At 44.0% G+C, this 8,153-nt stretch overlaps 1 long non-coding RNA gene across 1 annotated transcript; it reads right to left on the bottom strand.

The window, feature by feature from the left end:
• Positions 1-471: 471 nt before the first annotated feature.
• LOC119319984 lies at positions 472-1,136 on the bottom strand. Its single transcript, XR_005154723.1, has 2 exons — positions 1,033-1,136; positions 472-831 (listed from the first exon to the last, which is right to left on the bottom strand). It is a non-coding gene; the product is annotated as an uncharacterized LOC119319984 (long non-coding RNA).
• Between the last annotated feature and the right edge of the window lie 7,017 nt (positions 1,137-8,153).

Here is an 8,153-nt window from a genome sequence, read left to right as displayed (position 1 = left end):
AAAACAAGCACGGAAAAAGCCGAAATCTGGGAAAAATAAAAAACTACAAAAAAAAGGTCCGTAAAAACTGAAAACAGAAAACATATAAATAAAAAACCCGGGGAAAAACAGAAACTAGAGAGCGCAGTTGTACTTTCACTTTTTTGAGAAGCACACCTGTGCACCCAAGTGAGCCAATGGAAAAATCCTAGCCACCCCTCGTTTACGCCAATGCACTGAAGTGCTAGCGGTGTGTCTCCATTGCACAAAAAAATATTTCTTCAAAAACATATTTCATATAGATAAGTACAAGGACAATAATAATTTAGAAACCACATCTTTATCTGTGCAAAAACAATCCTATTCTTGGCTTTCTTCAGCTCAAGTACACACAAGTGAGCCTGTGAAAAAAAAAATTCTAGGGTGGTCCATGGACCACCATCCTGGCCACCCTTTGTTACATTGCACTGTAGTGCCGGCGGTGTGTCTCCGTTGCACGAAAAATGTATTTTTGATAAAACAGTTGATAGGGATAAGTACAAGCACCATAATAATTTTGGAAATCATATCTTTATTCACTTAAGCAATTGGAAAAGTAAATGTTGATAGGAAAACTTATTGCATATCATCTCTTCCTTATTACATGAAAACTATTCATGGGAATTGTGTTGAATCACGGGCAATGGGCTTTGCAGACAGTATAGTCATCGTAGCATGGACCAGTATATGCAAAATAGTTGCAGCAGTACTGTCGTTTCCGCGGCCACTTCAACTTCGTCTCTCTCACACAGTCAGGGTCATCGTTAGGCCGTATAGCCGCTGTGTTGCTCCTCTTGTCGTCAATGCTCTCTCCTGAAGTGAAAATCAAATAAATTTATGTCAGCTCAACATGAAGGTAATTTCATTTTGCATGTGAACATGTAGATAATGCCTATGTAGAAAACCACTCTAGATCTTTCCAAGGGGTGCATACTCAAGGTTGACGAAACAAACTTTAAACATAAGGATGAACACTGAAAGTTCATGAAATAACTATTTACAATTGTTCATTACCTTGTACGGCTGAAGAAACCAGGCAACTTAGAAGAACCATGGAAAGCAAGACAACAAGTTGGGCATTGTGCTTGATGTGCTTCCCCATTGTGTGAGAAATTCACTGGGTTTTGATATGTATCCATTACTTACCCCGGTCCATATATATAGCAGAACTGTAACTAGTATTGTAATTACTCATCAGTAACAAGCACAAATTGAATGGGTTATCCAAATTGTTGTATTTTTACATTGCCAAACATAGCTAGTGACTTTATCGTCTAGTCTTAAATGTTGTAGCTAAAGATAGGGAAGTCTTAAATGCCATGTCTAGTTTTAAATGTTGTAGCGAAAGATAGGGAAGCCTTAACTGTTGTAGCTAAAGATTGGGTTAGTTTTAATGCTCTAGCTAAAGATTTCTTTTTATAAACGCGGCAGATAAACATTGGCTGTTGCTTAATGTCATAGATAAACATAGCTTGTTCTTTTCTACATTTTGTTTAAATGGTATGAAATTTCTAACACATGGGACTCCAAACTCTATTGTTTTAAAGACGGGTGCGGTTGGACCACCGTCGACCTAGGAAGATAGATCTTTATAATTAAATGAACCAAAAAGAATTGAGAACTAAATTTGAATTTTATCAACTCTTCCGTTGATGATCAATAATAGCAACTAAGAATGCAGCAAAAATTAAATAGAGTTCCAACACCATTTTCAACATCTAATTCTGAAGAAAACAGTAGGAGAGGTAAATTAAGCTACTTTGCACCAAAATGTCAAAAAAAAAAGGTATCCCTTGGTGAGCATACTTGAATTGAGCACTGAACATGCATAAAAAGAAACTTTTTATAGATGGGAATGAAAGGAATTTGGTAGAAGGAAATTAACTATGGTCGCATTGAGTTTCAGACTAAAGAGACATCAATGAAGTTCTTATGTTCCAGCTTCCAGGTTTACCTTCCTGGATCGCTCGAAAGCCCAAAGCTGTGCACCTGTGATATATATCCACATTTACATCACACAGCCTCATAATTTGTTTCATCCTATTGTAACAGATCCATGCTCATGAAAATGGTAGCAATGCATGAGCTACAAAACATATACGATTAAACTTTCCGAACATGGTATACTAGGTAACGATAACTGATATGAAAAAGTTCTTACTCGTTTTGGAGATCATAGCTACATCTCGAAAGGTATATTGTTTTAACAGTATTAAAAAATAGCTGTTACACATCAGCTTTCTTGGTCAAGTTTTACAGTACTAATACTGTTCTCCATATAAGTCAAAGTAGTTTTTAAAATAGTTGACGACCATTTGGCGAGCATCTTCCTTCAAGTTTTTCAATGGAGATTCGAAAAACTGGTACACTGAGACCATTCTATAGTTTGGAATATTCTGTTGTGGAAGTTGCATAGAGGTGTACTTAGCCAACAAAATAAAAATTGAAATATTGGATTGCACTAGAAATCTAAATGATGCTACTACCACTGCCAAGTTAACTACAAAGGGCATTTGTTTCAAAGAAGATTGTGCGTCCTACCTTCAGGACTCAGCTCAGCCCAAATAAACTGGCACATTAATATTGCCATGCACAGAGAGTATGTACATGCCTATTTCTTGACAGCGTGTGTTCCAAAATTGGTACTTAAATTGAAATGAAATTATCATTGTTGAATGAAAACAAGGAGAAATCAAAATCTGAATTGTTTCCTTATTCCAAATTGAGGAAAATGATTGTAGAAAAGGAGTAGTAAATAAAGATTTAAAGGATTCATTCATGAACTTGGAAGGATATTAGTTAATTGGGTCCCGATTCCCAGACAGCCCATTAGACATCAAACGACCTAGCCCAGCCAGCCCTCCCAAAAAATCCCCATCGACCCCCCCTCCCCTCACTCCTCTCGACCTCTGGCGACCGAAGCCGCTGCACTGCTTAGAGCATCTCCAACAGCCGTGCTAAATAAGGGTCGCACCGCAAATTTGTCTTTTTAGCGCGCGCAATCGATGTAGGGGCTCCAGCGGACGCGCAATAAGCGCGCGGCATATAGAGTTGGGCGCGCGGTCCAAATCGCCATCGCACGCTGTGTATTTTGTACGCCCGCTTCCGCGCGCCGCACACGCGAGCAATCGCGCCGCATCTCTCCGTCGCGCCACCTTCGCTCCGCCCGCGCCGCCGCCGGTGAATCGGCCCGATGGACGCCCGCGTTGGCACCCCCCTCACCCCTTCCTACTCCCACAACCCCTCTGCCGCTGCCGCAAACCCTAGCGCGGGAAGCTTTGGCTTCTCCTCTGTCGGAGCTCCTTCAAGCACCGACATAGCGTGCGGCCTTTTCATGCCGCCACGGATGACCTCGGCGGCGGGTGGCGTCGCGCCGGTGCCCGCTGTGAAGCCACGTGCCCCCCTCTCGAAGCTCCCAAATGCGGCGCGGCCGAAGAAGGGCAAGGTATCTGCGAAGAAGAACAAGGCGGCGGACGGCTCCGGCTCCTCGAAGCCGTCGAGGAAGAAGCTTGCAGGGCGTGCGAGGGGTGCGTCGGCTACCGAAGCACGGACGAGCTCACTTGTTGAGCCGGCGGCCGACGCGCAGAAGGTGTTCGAGGAAATGCCCCAAAGGTGTAAAATTTCGCCAACTTTTTGTTGTTGTATTTTTTGAATGCATACATATAGATAGCTTATTTGCTTCATTGTATATACTTTGTAGTTTCAACGATGAGGCATATATGTCAACTATGGGTGTTGGCTCCAACAATTTGCATTGGTCTCAAACCAATGACATGCATTTTGATGACCATGTGTTTGAGGTGGACAAGGATGGTGAGGGCATTGTCGACGCACCGAAAGGAAGAGGAGGCAACTACACCAATGAGGAAGATGTCTTGCTATGCAATACTTGGTTGCAAGTGTCGAGGGATCCATCCGTTGGAGGTGATCAAAGTAGAGATGCTTATTGAAACCTGATGAAGGAGCACTTTGATCTACACAACAAGAGTGGAATTGACTGCTTGGAACGATCTCTTCGCTCCCAGTGGTCGACAATCAGCCGAGATTGTCAAAAGTGGGCGGCCGCACAAAAGGCGGTTGACAAGTTAAACCCAAGTGGCACTAATGATGAAGATAGGGTAAGTGCCATTTCATCCATGTTCATCATGCTTGTTGTTGGTGTTTGTAGTGCTAACTTATTCTTTTTGTAGTTCAATATTGCACAAAACTTGTTCACACTAGTAGAAAAAGGGTCAAATGTGAGACACATTAGTCCCAGTTTGTAACAGAACCGACACTAATGTGTCCATTAGTGCCGGTTCCAACGGCTAGGCGGGAGGAGCTCTTTAGTACCGGTTCGTGGCGAACCTTTAGCACCGGTTCGTGCCACGAACCGGTACTAAAGAAAGTGGTGGCAGGATGTTGTCAGAGTGGGGCCCTTCCAGCACTAAAGAAAGTGGTGCCACGAACCGGTACTAAAGGTCATCCTATATAAACCCTTCGTCCACCCACACTCTATTCTTCCCCCTTTCCCCTCTCCCTCTCCTCTGTTCTTCCCTTCTTCCTCTCGAGTTCATCACAAAATTTGCCCCAAATTTGTCAAGATTTGCAGGCCCTCATCCATTCAAATGATCACCAAGGTTAGTAACTTTGTCCTTTCATCTCTCATTGCTAGATTAGCTCTTGCATTGGTTTAGTGATTAATTGTGGGTTTTAGTAATTTGGGAGGAATTATATGTGGTAGTATTTGATTTATATGCAATTTGAGGTCAAAATAACACTTAGTTTGCATATGTAGGTGTGGTTTACTTAGTGCCTTCTAAATCTCCGTCGTAACCACCGTCGATCGCCCCACCGTCCCGTCGCCGGCACCACCTTGTGGTGAGCCTCTTGTTCATGAAATTTTATATAAAAAATTGATGTTTGTGTGATTTGGATATATAGTTACTCGTATAATAATTATCTTACCCGTACGTTGTTTGTTATACATAGTGCCATGGTTTTGATATCCGTCCCTGTCGGCCCTCATCCTTGTTATGATTCGGATGTGGTATATTCTTTTTTAAAACTATTTGTTGCATTTCGTGTTTATGACAAATTCTGCCCATCAAGTTGACATAGATATTTTTATCTAGGAGGTATGTGAACCGGAAATTCCAACCGACCCTATTGTCGAGAGGTTAAATTTAGTTGAAAGAGAAAACGAGTACTTGAAAGAAAAATTGAAAAGAATTGAGGGGGAGAAGATGGAATTGGAGTTGCATGTTGCCGATGTCGTCGATGATCACAAGATCAAGATGGAGAAAATGCGCTTGAGGATTAGAAAGATTAGAAAATATGCCATCGATAGTGAGGCTTGGTATCATTATGCTGTTGGATCAATTGTTACCTTAGTTGCGATCTTGATCGCATTTGTTGTTGCATTTAAATGCTCTAGCTAGAGAGTTATTTGTTTGTTGCATTTAAGTGTTGTATGAACTTTATGTATGAACTTGTATTAATTTGGTCTATTCGGTGTTGTGTAATGAAGATGAGCCGGCAATGGATGTACGATGACCGATGCTCTCCCCAGTTCGTTGAGGGCATGCATACTTTTCTGCTTGCGGCTGAGGCAAATAAGAGGGCGGATGGTTTTATGCCTTGTCCATGTGCTGGCTGTAAGAATGGTCGCAATTACTCTACGTCAAGAACCATTCACGTCCACCTATTTGAGTCCGGTTTCATGCCCCACTATAATGTTTGGACCAAGCACGGAGAAAGAGGGGTTATGATGGAAGACAATGAAGAAGAAGAGGACGATGCCAACTATCCTGGCCATGGGTTCCCTGAATACGATGATACAACAATGGGGGAAGAAGCTGAGCCGGTAATGCGGGAAGAAGCTGAGCCTGTTGGGTTTTATTTCAAAAAATTTCCTACGCACACGCAAGATCATGGTGATGGCATAGCAACGAGAGGGAAGAGTGTATGTCCACGTACCCTCGTAGACCGTAAGCAAAAGCGTTATGATAACGCGGTTGATGTAGTCGTACGTCTTCACGATCCGACCGATCCAAGCTCCGAACGTACGGGGCCTCCGAGTTCAGCACATGTTCAGCTCGATGACGATCTCCGGCCTCCGATCCAGCCGAGCTCCGGAGATGAGTTCCGTCAGCACAACGGCGTGGTGACGATGTTGATGTTCTACCGGCGCAGGGCTTAAGCTTCGCGACGATATAACCGAGGTGGAATATGGTGGAAGGGGGCACCGCACACGGCTAAGGAACGATCCGTAGATCAACTTGTGTGTCTTTGGGGCGCTCCCCCGCCCCCGTATATAAAGGAGCAAGGGGGGAGGCCGGCCGGCCCTTGGGGCGCGCCAAGGAGGGGGAAGTCCTCCTCCTAGTGGGAGTAGGACTCCCCTTTCCTAGTCCAACTAGGAAGGAGGAAGGGGGAAGGAAAGAGAGGGAGAGGGAGAGGGAAAGAGGGGCCGTGCCCCCCCTCCCCTACTCCAATTCGGACTCCCCAAGGGAGGGGGCGCGCCACCTCCTGGGCTGATGCCCTCTCTCTCCCCTCAGGCCCACTAAGGCCCAATACTTCCCCGGGGGGTTCCGGTAACCCCTCCGGCACTCCGGTTTTCTCCGAAATCACTCGGAACTCTTCCGGTGTCCGAATATAGTCGTCCAATATATCAATCTTTATGTCTCGGCCATTTCGAGACTCCTCGTCATGTCCGTGATCACATCCAAGACTCCGAACAAACTTCGGTACATCAAAACTTATAAACTCATAATAAAACTGTCATCATAACGTTAAGCGTGCGGACCCTACGGGTTCGAGAACTATGTAGACATGACCTAGAACTATTCTCGGTCAATAACCAATAGCGGAACCTGGATGCCCATATTGACTCCTACATATTCTACGAAGATCTTTATTGGTCAAACCGCATAACAACATACGTTGTTCCCTTTGTCATTGGTATGTTACTTGCCCGAGATTCGATCGTCGGTATCCAATACCTAGTTCAATCTCGTTACCGGCAAGTCTCTTTACTCGTTCCGTAATACATCATCCCGTAACTAACTCATTAGTTACAATGCTTGCAAGGCTTAAGTGATGTGTATTACCGAGAGGGCCCAGAGATACCTCTCCGACAATCGGAGTGACAAAACCTAATCTCGAAATACGCCAACCCAACATGTACCTTCGGAGACACCTGTAGAGCACCTTTATAATCACCCAGTTACGTTGTGACGTTTGGTAGCACACAAAGTGTTCCTCCGGTAAACGGGAGTTGCATAATCTCATAGTTGTAGGAACATTGTATAAGTCATGAAGAAAGCAATAGCAACATACTAAACGATCAAGTGCTAAGCTAACGGAATGGGTCAAGTCAATCACATCATTCTCCTAATGATGTGATCCCGTTAATCAAATGACAACTCATGTCTATGGCTAGAAAACTTAACCATCTTTGATTCACGAGCTAGTCAAGTAGAGGCATACTAGTGACACTATGTTTGTCTATGTATTCACACATGTATTATGTTTCCGGTTAATACAGTTCTAGCATGAATAATAAACATTTATCATGAAATAAGGAAATAAATAATAACTTTATTATTGCCTCTAGGGCAAATATCCTTCAGTCTCCCACTTGTACTAGAGTCAATAATCTAGTTCACATCGCCATGTGATTTAACACCAATAATCATATCTGTATATGATTGACACCCATAGTTCACATTGTCATGTGACCAACACCCAAAAGGTTTACTAGAGTCAATAATCTAGTTCACATCGCTATGTGATTAACACCCAAAGAGTACAAAGGTATGATCATGTCTTGCTCGTGAGAGAAGTTTAGTCAACCGGTGGTTTTTTATGCCCTGATTCAAATGTGGTACCAATCTGTTACCCTAACCTCAAGTGTGATGGTTTTCGGTAAATAACTCACCTCAAGACCACCGGCGGACGAGCTCCCGCCGACCTGCTCCTCCGCATCCCGCCGCAGCGGCCATGGCAGACCAGGCTTCTTTCAGGCTAGCTGATAGATGATGGCAGTGGGCCTCGTCGACGCAGCGGTGGCACGCTGCTGAGCACACCGGCCGGCATCGCCTTTCTTCCAAGAAGAGATGGCGGGCCAACCATTCATTGTAGCGCCTTTCCTTATC

The sequence above is a fragment of the Triticum dicoccoides genome, chromosome 6B (assembly GCF_002162155.2).
Source record: "Triticum dicoccoides isolate Atlit2015 ecotype Zavitan chromosome 6B, WEW_v2.0, whole genome shotgun sequence".
Taxonomy (NCBI): Eukaryota; Viridiplantae; Streptophyta; class Magnoliopsida; order Poales; family Poaceae; genus Triticum; species Triticum dicoccoides.
The sequence above is the reverse complement of the archived record's forward strand: the minus strand, read 5'-3'. Positions and strand labels throughout refer to the sequence as shown.